Raw genomic sequence first — 15,069 nt, forward strand, 5'->3', positions numbered from 1 at the left:
CGATTGTGCACGTACCAAGCCACATTGACAATAGTCAATGATTATTCCTTACTTTTCCAAATAGATGGATATCCTGTCCCTCAGAATCCCTTCCAACAACTTGCCTGCCACTGACTTCAGGCTCACTATTCTCTTGTTCCATGGCCTCTCCTTACCACCTTTTTAAAATAATGGCACCTCACCTGTCGCTATCAATGATACAAATACCTCAGAAGAGGCCCAACAATCACTTCCCTAGATTTCCAGAAAGTTCTGGGATACATCTGATCAGGTCCCAGGGCTTTATCCACCTTGATGCGATTCAAGACATCCAGTAACACCTCCACTATAACATGGATACTTTCATGTTCTCTCTGTTTATTTCTCCAAACTCTCGAGCTTCCATATCTTTCTCCAGTAAAAAGGACGTGAAATATTTGCATATCTTTCCCACCCCCGGTGGTTCCATAGACAGCCTCGTTAATCTTTAAGGGGTCCTATTCCCTGGTCCAGTTCATCTTTTGTCTGTGATATATTTGTTTAATCTCTTTGGGTTCTACTTAAACCATTTCCTGAAGCTATTTCATGTCAAACAGCATCAGCAGCAACAGAGCTAAACAATCCCACAACCAATGGAATAGATCGGAGCTCTGCAGTTCAGCCACACCCAGTTGTGAACGGTGATGGACAATTAAACAACTCACTGCAGGAAGCATCACAGATATCCCCACCCTTACCGATGGAGGAGCCTCACACCCTGCAACAGATAAGATGACAGCATTTGCAGCAATCTGCAGCCAGAAGTGCAAAGTGGGATGATCCATCTCAGCCTTCTCCAGTGGTTTCTAACATCACAGATGTGAGTTTTAAGCCAGTTTGATTCAGTTTGAATAACATCAAGAAATGGTTAAGTAGTGCAAACGCTATGGGCCCTGCAAAATTCTGGCAATAATACTGATGGTTTGAGCTCCACAACTTGCCACCCACCAAGCCAAGTACCGCTCCAGCACTGGCATCTACCGACAATGTGGAACATTGCCCAGGAATGTTCAACACAAAAACACAGGGCAATCCAACCCAGCCAATTTCCCTCTATCAGTCCACACTCGATCAGCAGTAAAGTGATGGAAGATGTCATCAACAGGGCTACCAAGCAGCAGCTGCTCAGCAACAGTAAGCTGAGTGACACTCATTTTAGGCTCCACCAGGGCCACTCAGCTCCCGATTGTGTTACCGCCCTGATTCACAACCTGACAACCAGCTGAATCCCAGAGGTGAGGTGAGGGTGACAGCCCAGTCCCACTCCAAGATCACTATTTCTAGCCGATTCTACCCTTGTCTCAGCTCATATACTCTCATCCACCTTGTGTTATCTCCAGACTTCAGTATCCAAACACACTCCTGGCCAGCTTCCCACAGTAAATCTCCCTGTAATCTTCAGAAAAACTAAATCTCTGCTGCCCAAGTGCTCCCTCCTACCAAAACTTGTTGATCCATCAAAAGGCTCCTATTCATAATCAACAACATAAAGCCACAGAGATGTACAGCATGGAAACAGACCCTTCAATCCAACCCATCCATGCTGACCAGATATTCCAACCCAATCTCGTATCACCTGCCAGCATCCGGCCCACATCCATCAATTTAAAATTCTCACCCTTGATTTAATTCCTGGTTGTGATCATCCCTAGCTCGCCGCATCACACATCATTGAAGACCTCGACAACCCATTCTGTTCGAGACTCCCAATGATCTGTTAATTCATTACTTCACCTGTATGGCTGCTTTTACAGTTGGCAAAGCAATATTTTCTGAAATTCGCAGCCAAAACCTCACAGCTCTGCTTTCCTCCTTTAAGACATTCCTCAAAACTTGCTAATTTGGCAATGCTTTTGGTCACCTGACCTAATATCATCCTTCTCTGGCCTTATGTCTAAAGTTCCCAATAATATTTTTGTGAAATTATAAGCACGATGATAAAACTACAAACTGTTCTTGATTTGGACATTACCTTCAAATCATCACTGTTGCTGAATGAATACTCTGTAATGTCTCTTAACCAACCACATTGTGGGAGCACCTCCACCACACAAACTGCATCTGTACAAGAAAGTCAAACATCACCCTCTCCACAGGCAACAGGGCTTTGGCATTAATCACTGGTTTCTGTGGAAGGAGAAACACAGTTGATGTTTCAGGGAGTGCAAAACAGATTACAGGGAATGAAAATGGTGCAGAATTTGATAGTCAGAAATGGAAGGAAAATACACTTGCTTATTGGAAAAAAGAATTCTTGACTGTCAAATATTTTCCAGAAAAAAAATTAATAAGCGGCACATGGTCAGGGGCTGGGCAGCAGTGAAAAATTAATTTACAAAAATGTCTGTAAAAATAATCATAAAATACTAAACCGACCAAAAATACACCATTGTTCGATACTGAGCAAGCTAGATATTGACAAAGTGCTCATAAGGGATCCCAGAGATGAAGCACAGCTGTATAAGCTATTATGATCCCACAGTCATAGAGACGTATAGCACCGACACAGACCCTTCGGTTGAACTCATCCTTGCCAACCAGGTATCCGAACCTAATCTATTCCCATTTGCCAGCACTTGGCCCATATCCCTGTAAACACTTCCTAATCGTATCATGTGTCTAGTTAGATGCCTTCAACAAGTTTTAATTGGACTAGCCTCCACCACTTCCTCTGGCAGCTCATTCCACCCACTGCATGAAAGAGTTGTCCTTTAGGCCCCTTTGAATTTTTGCCCCGTTCAACCTAAAGCAATGTCCTCTACTTTTGGACACCACTGCTCGAGGGAAAACATCTTGTTCATTTACTCTGTTCATGCTCTTCATGATTGTATAAACCTCCATAACATCACTGCTCAGCCTATGGCACTCCAGGGAAAACAGCCCCAGCCTTTTATGCCTCATCCTGTCGCTCAAATCCTCCAAACCTCACAACATCCTTATAAGTCTTTTTTGAAACCTTTCAAGTTTCACAGCACCCTTCTGATAGGAGGCAGGCCAGAATTGCACACAATATTCCAAAAGTGACCTAACGAATGTCCTGTACAGCAAAATGACCTCCCACATCCTATACTCAATGCTCTAACCAATAAAGGAAAATACACTGAACACCTTCTTCATCATCCTATCCACCTGCAACTTGACTCGCAAGGTCTATGAATCTGCAGTCCAAGGTCTCTTTGTTCCGCAAGCGTCTCCAGGGCCTTGCCATTCAGTGTATAAGTCCTGGGCTGAAAAAGCACAGCAGGTCAGGCAGTATCAAAGGTCAGGAGAATCGACGTTTCGGACATGAGCCCTTGATGCAGCTTGACCTGCTGTGATTTTCCAGCAACACATTTTTCAGCTCTGATCTCCAGCATCTGCAGTCTTCACTTTCCCCTAGTGTATAAGTCCTGCCCTGACTTGCTTTTCCAAAATGCAGCACCTCACATTAATCTAAATTAATCCATATCTGATCGATATCTCAATGTAACCGGAGGTAAACTTCTTCACTATGCACAATACCTCCAATTTTGAATGACCTGCAAACTCAGTTACAACAGCAAGTCATTTAAATGAATGACGAAACAAATCCAGAAATAAACATTCATTACTCTGAGTTTGAATGTGCTCTGTGTAAATCCTGCCCAATGACTCTGTACCAGAGAAAGGCTGCACATGCGCCTGGCTGCACCTTGCCCCCTACAAAGATGGCGGCCGCGCACGTGTCCAGTGAATCGTTGCCCCGAATAAAGATGGCGGCGCTCACTCAGGCCTGAAGCCGCGCTGAGGCAATTCCTCGTTTACTCCAAACACGGGACTGGGACGTTCAAATTTGTGTTTTCCGACGTGCACAACTTATTTGTAAAAACTCTCCGCTCATAACAACACAGTTTTTCTCCCGTTTCCCTGTTTATTTATTTCCTTACCGTATCCTTTCGCTCCATAACTTCCTGAGCATCCATTACAGCGACTCACCTCCGCGTGCGAGGGTGATCACGTGGTTTAGTCTAGTTCTGCCCCTAGTTCACTTTGATTGGTTGGAGGACCTCCAGTTCCGCCCACCGTCCTTTCATTGGTCCGGAGCTGACATCAATCACCCGGGGGTCCCTTTGTTGGCTAGAGCATGCGTAGTGCGTGCTGCTTTTGCTGATATATTGGGTAATGTGATGGGAGAGTTCACTGAGGGGAAGGATCCTTTTGTGTGAGCTCTGCAGTAGATTTCCTTTATTCATGGAGGGAATTGCCTTCCTACTCATGACTGCATAGCTGTGATTGATGAACCAATGCCATCTGAACCAGTACATAAACACACCATTTTCACAATATCTGAGATCTTCAGCACATTGTATCACACTCTTCTTTGGAGATAAAAAAAGCATGAAATGGAGCCTCAAGGAATCAGAACAGGAATAGGGCATTCATTCCCTTCGGCTTGTTCCCCCATTCTATCAGATCATGGCTGGGCCAACCCAGACCTCAACACCTCTTTTATGCTTGATCCGCATAGCCCTCAACTGCTCAATATTTCAAAAATCTATTTGCCCTCTTTTAGAATAATTTGAGATAGAATCATAAATTCCCTACTGAGTGGAAACATGCCCTTCGGCCCAACAAGCCACACTGACCCTCTGAAGAGTAACCCAACCAGATCCATTCCCCTACCACATTTAACTTTCACAATTGTTTGGGCTAGAAAATTCTAGCCATTCACTGAGATAAAAAAATTCTTTACATTTTTTACAAAATGAATGTTCCCTTATGTAATGTTTGGTTTGAGACTTCATTGGTGCTAGAAGATCTAGTCAACATCTACCCTGTCAAGGTCCTCAGAATCTTGTTTCCATAAGATGACCCTTATATTAAGTGGGTGTCACAGTGGTTAGCACTGATGTCTCACAGCGCCAGAGACCTGGGTTTAATTCCTGCCTCAGGTGACTCTCTGTGTGGAGTTTGCACGTTGTCTGCGTGGGTTTCCTCCGGGTGCTCTGGTATCCTCCCACAATCCAAAAAAAATGCAAGTTAGGTGAATTGGCAATGCTAAATTGCCTGTAGTGTTAGGTGAAGGGGTAAATGCAGGGGAATGGGTCTGGGTGGGTTGTGCTTCGGCGGATCGGTGTGGACCTGTTGGGCCAAAGGGCCTGTTTACACACTGTAAGTAATCTGGCTGTCGAGATTCTATTGAATAATGACCTAACCTGTTTAGCTATTCTTGATAGAACCTTTTCGTTCTCAAAGCAGCTAGTTGAATCTTTTTTTGAATGGTCTCCAATACTGGTTTATCCCTTATTAAATATGGGAGCTAACATTGTATACAGTACTCCAAGTGAGGTCTCGGCAACAGCCAGTATGGTTAACCAATCCTCACTCCATGCCAATACGTCACCCCTGACACAGTGAGCTCCTGTATTATGCAATTAACTTTTCTGTAGCACCTTCTCATTTGCATTTTTAAAATCCAAATACAGAACATCATTGGATTGCCCTTTCTCAGCCCCGCTTGTTATCTCCTCAATGAACTATCGTAAATTTGTCATAGTGTCTCTTTCACAAAACCCAGTCTACCATGTTAACTGATAAGCTTTTCTAAATGTCCTGCTACTTATTACTTTAATATTCGACTCTGCCGTATTACAAAATCAGATATTAAACTAACTAATCTATAGTTTCCTGATTTCTGTCTCCCTTCCCTTCTTGAACAGGTGCATCAATCCACTGGATTTTTCCTGTATCCCCTGATTCTGGAATATTCCAATTGATGCCTTGAATATCTCTGCAGTCAGTTGCCCTAAAAGTGTTTGATCCAGGCCATTAGGTCCTGTCTGCCATTAGTCCTATTAGTTGGTCAATACTTTATCCCCTGTGACAAAACTGTTATAACATTTTTCTCCCCATGATTAACTTGCTTATTTGCTCCCTTTAGGATGATAACGGTATCCTCCTTCATGAAGATCAATGTAAAATATCGGTTTATATTATCTGCTGTTTCCTTGTACCCATGATCAATTCCACAGTCAGAACCTCCAAGGGTTCGATGCTGACGTTAGATACTCAATTTTTATATACCTGTACAACTCTTGTCATTCATTTTTGTTTCTTGTCAATTTAATTACATGATCAGTTTTCTCCCTTTTTAGTCATCCGCGGCTATGTCATTCTTTTCCTTGTGGGTACTGCTCTTGACTGCCTTTGTTACCCACGGGTGGTTCACCTTTCTCTTCGCGTTCTCCTTTTTGCTTCAAATTAACTTTTGCTTAGAATTATGTTAAACAAAACTCATCATATTACAGTGACTGAGCATGTGATTTTTTTAAACATTGGTTGCCTTCATGTTCTCATTGGGTTTTGCTGTTTCAAAGAAGAGCTGAGATCATCTGCAAAGGAGGTGGCAGCCGATTCACTGTTAATTTCCAAAATTAATTTGAATACTTGCAAAAAGAAATTATTTGCTTTACTGTGAGAGCAGGGATCTAGCCAAATAGCTATTTTAAAAAGGTGGCACTGTTGTGATGGGTTGAATAGGGGCCTCTGATTTCAAAAGCACAATGTGATCCAAGTTGTCTTCTAATCTGCGCTGTACTAATTCTTTCTGATCGAGATGACTGGGTTGGCATGTGCGCAGGTTGTAGCAGGATCTCTGACTGTCACAAACCAATCTGGGGGAACAGCTCCTGTGTCAGTGACAGTGCTGTTGGACTAATAGAGGCAACAACATTCAGACTTCATGAAGCAACTGCGAATCAGAGCTGCAAACCCACAATCCGAAGAACTGCAGGTTCGGTGAATTGGTTATGCTAAATTGCCATAGTGTCCAGCGATGCACAGTTTCTGTGCATTAATCAGGGGTAAACATTGAGGAATAGGTTTGGTTGGGATACTCTTTGGAGGGTTGGTGTGGATTTGTTGGGCTGAAGGGCCTGTTTCCACAACATAGGGATTCCATGCTCTGAGTAATTTTGGGGATCTAACAGAATCCTGGTACTCAGAGGGTTCTCTGTTAGTTAAAACAGTATTGTACACTCAGCTTATGTTACCTTCTGAAGCAGTTTGAGGTAGACTGCTCTGTGCAATTTTACAGAACAGATGCTCTGGAACCAATCATGGAACAGCTATTTTAGATCTGATAATATGATTGATTAATGAGCTCAAAGTAAAAGACCCTTTTGTTAAGATGCAATGCAGCATAATAGAATCTAGCTTTAGGGTGAGGAATTTGGTTCTTCAACTAGTATCTAAACGTAAAGGCAGTGACAAGGGGATAAGGTAGTAGTTCGCTAAACTGGAATGGGAATCTAGTTAGAATGTTAAAGCAGAAGAATGTATTCAGTTATTTTATAATTCTCAACAATATATATTAACTTGTAAAAGAAATGCACGATGAACAGCGGTGCATAGCTGAGGGAAGTATGAGTGACATCAAATTGAAAGAAAAGATGTACAAAACTGCAAAGATGATGGTAGACTAGAAAGTTAAAAAATTTCAAACTATCGAAGGATGAACAAAACAACAGATGGAAGATATCTTGTCCCTTGTCAGAGAGACTGTTGTAACATCTTTGCTCCCATTTAATACCTTGCTTATTTCCCAGCATTAGGATGGTAACAGTATCTTCCAGATTAGTAAGATAATTGGGCAAATTAACCCACCATTTACTCAGCCTAAAACACAGTGCTCTTGTGTCTCCAACTTTGAGCCAGAAGGCCTGGAACTGTCCCACCTGCTCCAGAGGTGTCACAATGCATTGAAATAGGTTGATTGGGAAAGCAATACTGAGACAAACTTCAGTAATTGAATGGACAACCTTGATGGTCTCTGGAAGTTCCAAACTTGACTACTTGTATCCTCACCTGAGGCCTGATCTCAATTAATCTGCCTCATTTAAATGGAATTGCCTTTTCTTGTGTTGAATATAAGTGAAGTTTGCCCTGTCTGCATGCCCCCTTGTGCAAAACATGTTGCAATCTGTCAAAGAATAAGATTGAAAACTCAGATCAGCTGATAGCCGGTTCAAGGGCTTAAACCAGTGGCCTTTTCCACTGGGACAGTAGGCGCTACAGAATTGATCCCATTTCCCATTAAACTGAGACAGGTGGTGGTGAGCTTGCTGAAATGTCTTTCACTGAAACATTTTTGAAATAAAATAAATTACTTTGGTTGCGGTGCAATTGAATTTAGAGATTTGGTGGGGAGTATCGACTGTTATCTCTTTGTTTGTTTCATCGCAGATTTAATGAGACCAGCCCAACGCCAGCCGAAACTGCGGAGAAACTGCCAGATATTAAAATGCGTAACTCTGCTTCATTAGCCAATCTGACTGAGTCATCCAGACTCAAACATCATAACCGGAGATGGGCTTTTTGTGTTCACTGTGGATGCTTTTACAGATTTCAAAATTAATGCATAACATATTTCTTGAGAACTGAAAACAACAAATACTGAAGATCACAGGAGGGAGCTGATGGCTGAATGGTATTACTGCTAGACTGTTTATCCAAAGATCCAGGTTGCATTCTAGAGAACCAGGTTCGAATTGTGTCACGGGAAATGGTGGAATTTGAATTCCGTGAATATCTGGAATTAAGAATCTCATGACCATGAATCCTTTGTTGGGTTACGGAAAACCCATCTGGTTCACTAACATGCTTGAAGTAAGAAGCTACCATCCTTACCTAGTTTGTCCTACATGTGACTCCAGACACACAGCAATGAGCTTGACTTTTTACTGCCCCTTGGGCAATTAGGGATGAACAATAAATGCTGCTGAGCCAATGACACCCTCATCCCATGAACTTCTTTTCAAAAAAAATTGATGGAGAGACCAAGCTAACATTTTGAGTCCAGATGATTCTACATCAGATCTCTGATCGAGTCATGGAGACACATCGTTAGCTTGCTTGGTCTCCATGGATGCTTTCTGACCTGCTGTCAGCTCCAGCATTTGCTGTTTTCAGTACAGGTTCCACCATCTGTAGTAATTTCCTTCTATACTTCTTCATTATGTTGTTTATTAAATGTCCACTAAATTGCAGCTACTACTCAACACCTTGCCTACAGAGGACTGTGGCCCTGATGTCAAAAGCCTCCATTAACTTGTTCAATTACACCATAGTTTAGGACAATTGCAAAATGCCACTGTGGCTGAAAAGAATAGAATCATAGTCACCAACATGGAAATGAACCCTTCGGTCCAACTCATCCATGTCAACCAAATTTCCCAAACTATGCCAGTGCAGTTTGTCAGCATTTGGCTCATATTCCTCAACCTTTCCTATTCATGTGTCTCTCCAAATGTCTTTTAAATGGTGTAACTGTACTTGCATCTACCACTTCCACTGGCCGTTCATCCCGTGTCCCAACCAATCTCTTTGTGAAAACGTTGACAACTGATAGTTTCACTGTTGACTACGGTGTGTGAATCACTGGGGATGATTGTTCGTTCAGGACCACCACTGTCTGAGCACGGCTTGAATGTAGCTTGGGCCTCCTTGTGGGTTACCACATGCTGCTCAAGGCTTTGTGTTTGTGCAGCGCAGCTGTCTATGGGTGGGGGTGTTGTGGAAGGAAGGAAGAGGCATGAAGGAATTAATGAATTTATGGAATATGGGTGTCACTGGCTCTGCGAACATTTATTCCCTCATTCTAATGCCCTTGAGAAGGTGGTTGTGAGCTCCCTTTTTGAATCACTGCAGACGGTGTGGTTTATAGACCTATTGGTAGTGCTGTTGGGAGGGAATTCCAGAATTTTGGCTCAATGACACTTCAGGACTGCCGAAGGATTTTCAACTCCAGATGGTAGTGGCTTGGAAGGGATCCTGCAGGAGGTGATGTTCCCATGAAACTGCTTCCCTTTTCCTTTTATTTGGTATTGGTCATAGGTTTGGAAGATGCTATTGAAGTGTTATGAATTGATGTAATGTATCTTGGAGATAGTACATAGTGCTGCTCTGGGCATCAGTGGAGGAGGGAGTGAATGTGGTGCCAATCAAGCAGTCTGCTTTTTCCTGACACTGTCAAGCTTCTTGAGTGTTCTTGGAGCTGCACCCAAACCTAGCCAAGTAGTGAATATCCTATTGCACTCCTGAGTTGATTCTTGTAGATGGTGGACAGGCTTCAGAGTTTGGAGGGTGTTTTCCTTCCCGTAGTTATAGGGAAAGTCCACTTCAATTTCTAGTCAATAGTAAACCCCCAGAATGTTGATGGTGGGGGATTCGGTGATGGTGGGTTTGGAGAAAGAGGCTGCAAGGTTTTTGGTGAAGGAGCTTCAGGCTGAAAGCTAGGGAGGGGGGAATAAGGTAGAGGCTAGAAACGTATAGGTGGGGAAAGATGCTGCAAAGAAAACATCACGGTCTTTTCTCTGTGCTGGGCCCAGCTGGTCTGCTGACACTACTGTAGAGATATTGTGCCACACTTCACCAAATCAAACAGCCTCTCACCATAGTCTTTCCAATACCAGGCCCATTAAACACCTTGTATTAGTCCATTCCTCTTACTTCCTCCTTTTGAAATAAAAACATAAGAGCATCAGAATTAGGAGCAGGATTATTAATCCAGCCCCTTGTACCTGCTCTGCCATTTGATACAGACATGGTGAATCTCATCTTGGCCTGAACACCAATTTCCTGCCAGCTCTCCTTAACTCTTCAACCCATTATTAATTAAAAACCTGTGTGTCTCTTATATAAATTTACTTCATGTCCCAGAATCCACATTGTTCGGAGGTAGTGAATTCCCAATATTCACAATCCTCTGAGAGAAGTATTTCCTCCAACTTTCCTTTTATTGTAAACTTACGACAACTCATTGTAGATTGAATCATCTTCTCTGCATCTACTTGGTCAATCCCTTGACCATTTTATAGACCCTCAATGATACCACCTCTCATTCTTGGGCTGCAATGAATATGAATGCAAATAGTGGTTGGAGTTCAGCTTGTGACATTTTAATAATTGTGGCAGAGGATGTTGGTTCAAAACTGAGCTGGACAGTTAGCGCTTTTCAAATAAGAAATAGTTGATGAGATTAAGTATATTAATATATTGAAGTTTTGTTTTGAGGAAGATTTACTGTTGGGAAGATTTGGTTAAGGGAATATTGCAGTCAAAGCTGTGGAAGATTAAACTCCACCCATGTATGAGGTCGTACACTGTGGTCAAAAGACTAAAGAGACCACTTTCTCTTTGAAAATATGTCCTTAAATAGGGCAGAGGGATCTGGAGATAGGAATGAGTCACTGGCAGCAAATGGCACCGGTTTGTGAGATTAGATCGAGAAGTAGGCCATGGGTTTATTTCTGGGGCGACAGAATGGAAATGTGTTAGATATGTGTAGGACCATGGACAGATCACCCTTGGAGCACTGCAAACAGTTCTAATCTGGGAAGATAAAGAATAGTTACTGGAATTATATCCAAACTGAGTTTGAATTCATCAAGTAAGATTGGGCAGGGTTGTCTCATTGAAAAAGAGTGACATGGTCCAGTAACGTTTGATCGAGTAGACATGGAAAAGATGTTTCTGCTTGCGAATGACAGAATCCACTGGATCTGGGGATATAATTGTAATCACTATTAAATCTAATGGGGAATTTGCAGAGGGCGACAACGTCTTTACCAAAAAGGGGTTTGAATGTAGAACTTACTTCATCAGGAATAATTGAAGCAAATAACAGATGAATTCAAGGAGGAGCTTGGAAGACAAGAAATCGAAGAAAACTATGTTGATGTGTTTACGTTGAGAAGGAGGCCTGTGTAAATCATAAATACTGAGAACCTGTTTTTGTGTCCTGAAACTATACATCTGTGTTGTTCTGTGTCATTTCTATAGGAGCAGCAGCGGCAGCAGTAAACAAGGCAGCTCACCCTTACCATTCTTGGAGAAAAGCAGAACCTCTGGCCACACAAAAGGGAAATAGCTCTCTTGAGGAGGTGGTTCAAACAGTAACCAACGACTCGATCCGCAGAGACAGTGTGCCTTCAGTACCAGGTGAGAAAGGTGAATTCTTTAACCAGAAATGATGTTTTGTCCTTCCACTGATCTCATGACTTAAGCGGGGAAATGTGTCTCTTCAGTTAGATGATTTGAATCAATCAAATCTTTTGCTACGTTAGCACTCCTTCCCTACGCAAAGGATATGTGGGTCAAATAGGCACATGTCCTGCACTGATTTATTTCAAGATTCCTTTATTCAGTCATGTGCTTAAGCTATTCAATCCAACTTTCTTGTGTTTCCCTTGGATCTGTGGTTGTGCATAAGGAAACTTAAACAATGTGTGATTCAATATCAAAGTTGTGTTGAATCAATAATTGTAACCCAACTCTGCTCTTTGAGCAGATAATTAATTCAAAGATTCTAGCTCAGCCCCTAACTTCAAGTTCAAGTTCTAAACCTTTCAGTGAGCAATGGAAAATAACAAAGAACAATGTCAATCATTTATTGTCCCTCCAGACTCTGCTTCTGTTGCCACTGAGTACTCCCATGAGTTCGACAAGTCAATGACGAAAGATGAGATTGAAGAGAAATCCGTCCATTCCCTTCTGCCATTGGAGAGCCATCACCACTTTAATATGGGGAAGGAACGCCGCCAGCAGGATGATTCAGATGAGGACATCGTGCGGGACCAATCGGCTTCTCCAATGGATTAGGGTGAATGGTGGTACCAATTACTGGGATCTCAGTGCTTGGAATAGTTGCTCCTCTCCATGTTCGAGGTACTTTGCCATGAGATTCAGATGGAGAGGACGAGGACCACATTGTGTAACGGGTGTAAGCCAACAGTTGGGCGGGGCCTGTGTTTTTGAAAAAGAAAGCGAGTACCACTCGGTAACAATGTGCCCAGAGTTTATCAATCGTGAAGGAGAATACATATTTAACATTATTAATCTTTGTGATTGAGTTACCATGTCATGAAGATAAAGATTAATATTTAATGGGATTCATTGCTCCCCCAATCAGATAAACACAAGGCAAATTTGACTGTGAAGAATGTCCCTAAATTTACACCTTTCTACTCTCCATTAAAGGTAATAAGATGCAAAAGATGACCTTTCAGAGGAACTTGATTTGAACAAGACACATTTGTGCAGATAATAAGAGATATTCTCGTTGGAAGGATATGTTTAGTGATATCCTGCACGGATCGATGTTGGAGCCCTAATTATTCACTATTTATAATGAAAGGAAAGGCACATTCAAAATTTGGGACCACTCTGCAGATTACTGCGATTCCAAGTGTAGGTAAATGGAAGCATAGCATTAGAAAGCAATCTTGATAGATTCAGTAAATGAAAACAAAACGACAGATGAGTTTGTGTCGGCAAGTGAGAGGTTGGATCAAAATAGGATATTTCTTGATTGTGAAAATAGAGAGAGAGTGGACTCCAAAGAAACTTGGTGGGATTGATCCAGCTGTATAGTTCATGAAAATGTCACCAACAGGTTCAGAAAAGTGACCAAGGGACCGGTAGAATGTTGACATTGATCTCGACAGAAGACGAGATACCAAAGGATTAGAAGTCATGCTTCAGCAAATCTGAACCTAGTTAGACCAAGCTGTGAGGGCTGGGCACCATGGCTTAAGGAGAGTATCACTCTGACTGGAAGTGCAGTGTAGATTTACTGATGTGATACTTGGATTCCAAGGCTTAATTTAAGAAGAAAGATTAAACAGATAAACTGTTAGAGTCAGAACATTGAGGTGTGATATCGGGGAACACTTTTATACACAGAAATGGATAAAGTTTGATAAAGTTCCACAAACAGCGATTGATTTAAAATCATTTGCAAATTTTAAATCTGAGATTGGTAGATTTTGAATGAAAATGCTGAAGGATTATGAGACAAAGACAGAGATTTGTCATGATGATGAAGATTACCATGATTTGGGTGAATGGTGGAATAGGCTCACGGAACTAAATAGCCTCCTCGTGCTCTGATGTTGATGCAACCATGGCTCCCTTATTCTCTGCAAGTGCAACTCCTGTTGTGTCTTTGGTTACTATCAGAACCTGGCAGCAAGTTAGTGACTGGAGTCCTGAACAGAAAATCATCAGTATGAGGGCCTTCGCCGGACTTAAAGTATTTCACAGATGGTGAAATGACGTAGCCAGCACTCTCCTTCCCTCTCTCCCCCCTCTCCCCTCACTCCTCCCCTCCCATCCCTCTCCCCCACCCTCTCACGCGCCCCCAGCAAACCCCTCTTAACCACCCCCACCTCGCATCCCCCGCAACCTCCCTCATCCCCCCTCTCGCACCCCCGGGCCACCCTTCCCCCCCATTCACCCCCTCTCACTCCCCCCCGGCCCCTCCCGGGCCACCGTTCCCTCCCTCCCTCCCTCTCTCACACCCCTCTGTCTCTCATCCCTCTGTCTCTCACTTGACCCCTCTTTCTCTTGCCCTCTTGCTCTCCCCATCTCTCTCTCTCTCACTCCTTCTCTCTCTCGCTCTCCTTCCCCCCTCACACCCCCTTTCTCTCCTCTCTCATCCCATCACTGTCACCCTCTCTCTCTTACAGCCACTTTCGCCCTGTCTCTCTCTCTATATCTCTCTCTTTGTTCCCCTTCACCATCGCTCACCTCTCTCGCGCTCTCTCTATTCTTCTCTCTATCAGCTCTCCATCTCGCTCCTTTCACTCTCTCTCGCTCTCTCTGTCGCCCCTCTCTAACCCCTCCCTTGCTCTTTCTCGATCACTCTCTCCCCCACCCTCTCTCCCGCTCTCCCCCACCCTCTCTCTTTCCCTCGCTCTCACTCTCTCTCTCTCATATTTGCCCCCTCTTTCCCTCTTTCTTGCAACTCTCTCCCTCATTCTCTCAATCTCTCTCGCTCGTTTTCTCTGTCTCACTCACTCTCGGTCACTCTCTCCCTCTCTCTATATCACACCCCCCCATCTCTCTCTCTCTCTCTCCCATTCTCCGTCTCGCTCCATTCTCTCTTTCCCCACTCTATCCCTCTCTGTCCCGCCCCTCTCTCTCTCTTTCCCCTCTCTTTCTTTGGCACCTCTCTCTCTCTCGCCACCTCTCTCCCTCATTCGCTCTTGCCTCATTGCTCTCGCATCCTCTCTTCCTCTCTCACCCCTCTGT

General features: G+C 43.2%; 1 long non-coding RNA gene across 2 annotated transcripts in view; it reads right to left on the reverse strand.

The window, feature by feature from the left end:
• LOC140468632 (uncharacterized) overlaps positions 1-15,069 on the reverse strand; it is a 642,185-nt gene that overhangs the window by 45,318 nt on the left and 581,798 nt on the right. Inside the window, exon 1 of one of the 2 annotated variants that reach the window (XR_011955758.1) lies at positions 3,924-3,986. The exons of the other annotated variant lie outside the window; for it this stretch is intronic. This is a non-coding gene — a long non-coding RNA (uncharacterized lncRNA). Of the gene's footprint in view, positions 1-3,923; positions 3,987-15,069 lie in introns of those variants that run through there. 2 annotated transcript variants of the gene reach the window in all.

This window comes from Chiloscyllium punctatum, chromosome 47, assembly GCF_047496795.1.
Source record: "Chiloscyllium punctatum isolate Juve2018m chromosome 47, sChiPun1.3, whole genome shotgun sequence".
Classification (NCBI taxonomy): domain Eukaryota; kingdom Metazoa; phylum Chordata; class Chondrichthyes; order Orectolobiformes; family Hemiscylliidae; genus Chiloscyllium; species Chiloscyllium punctatum.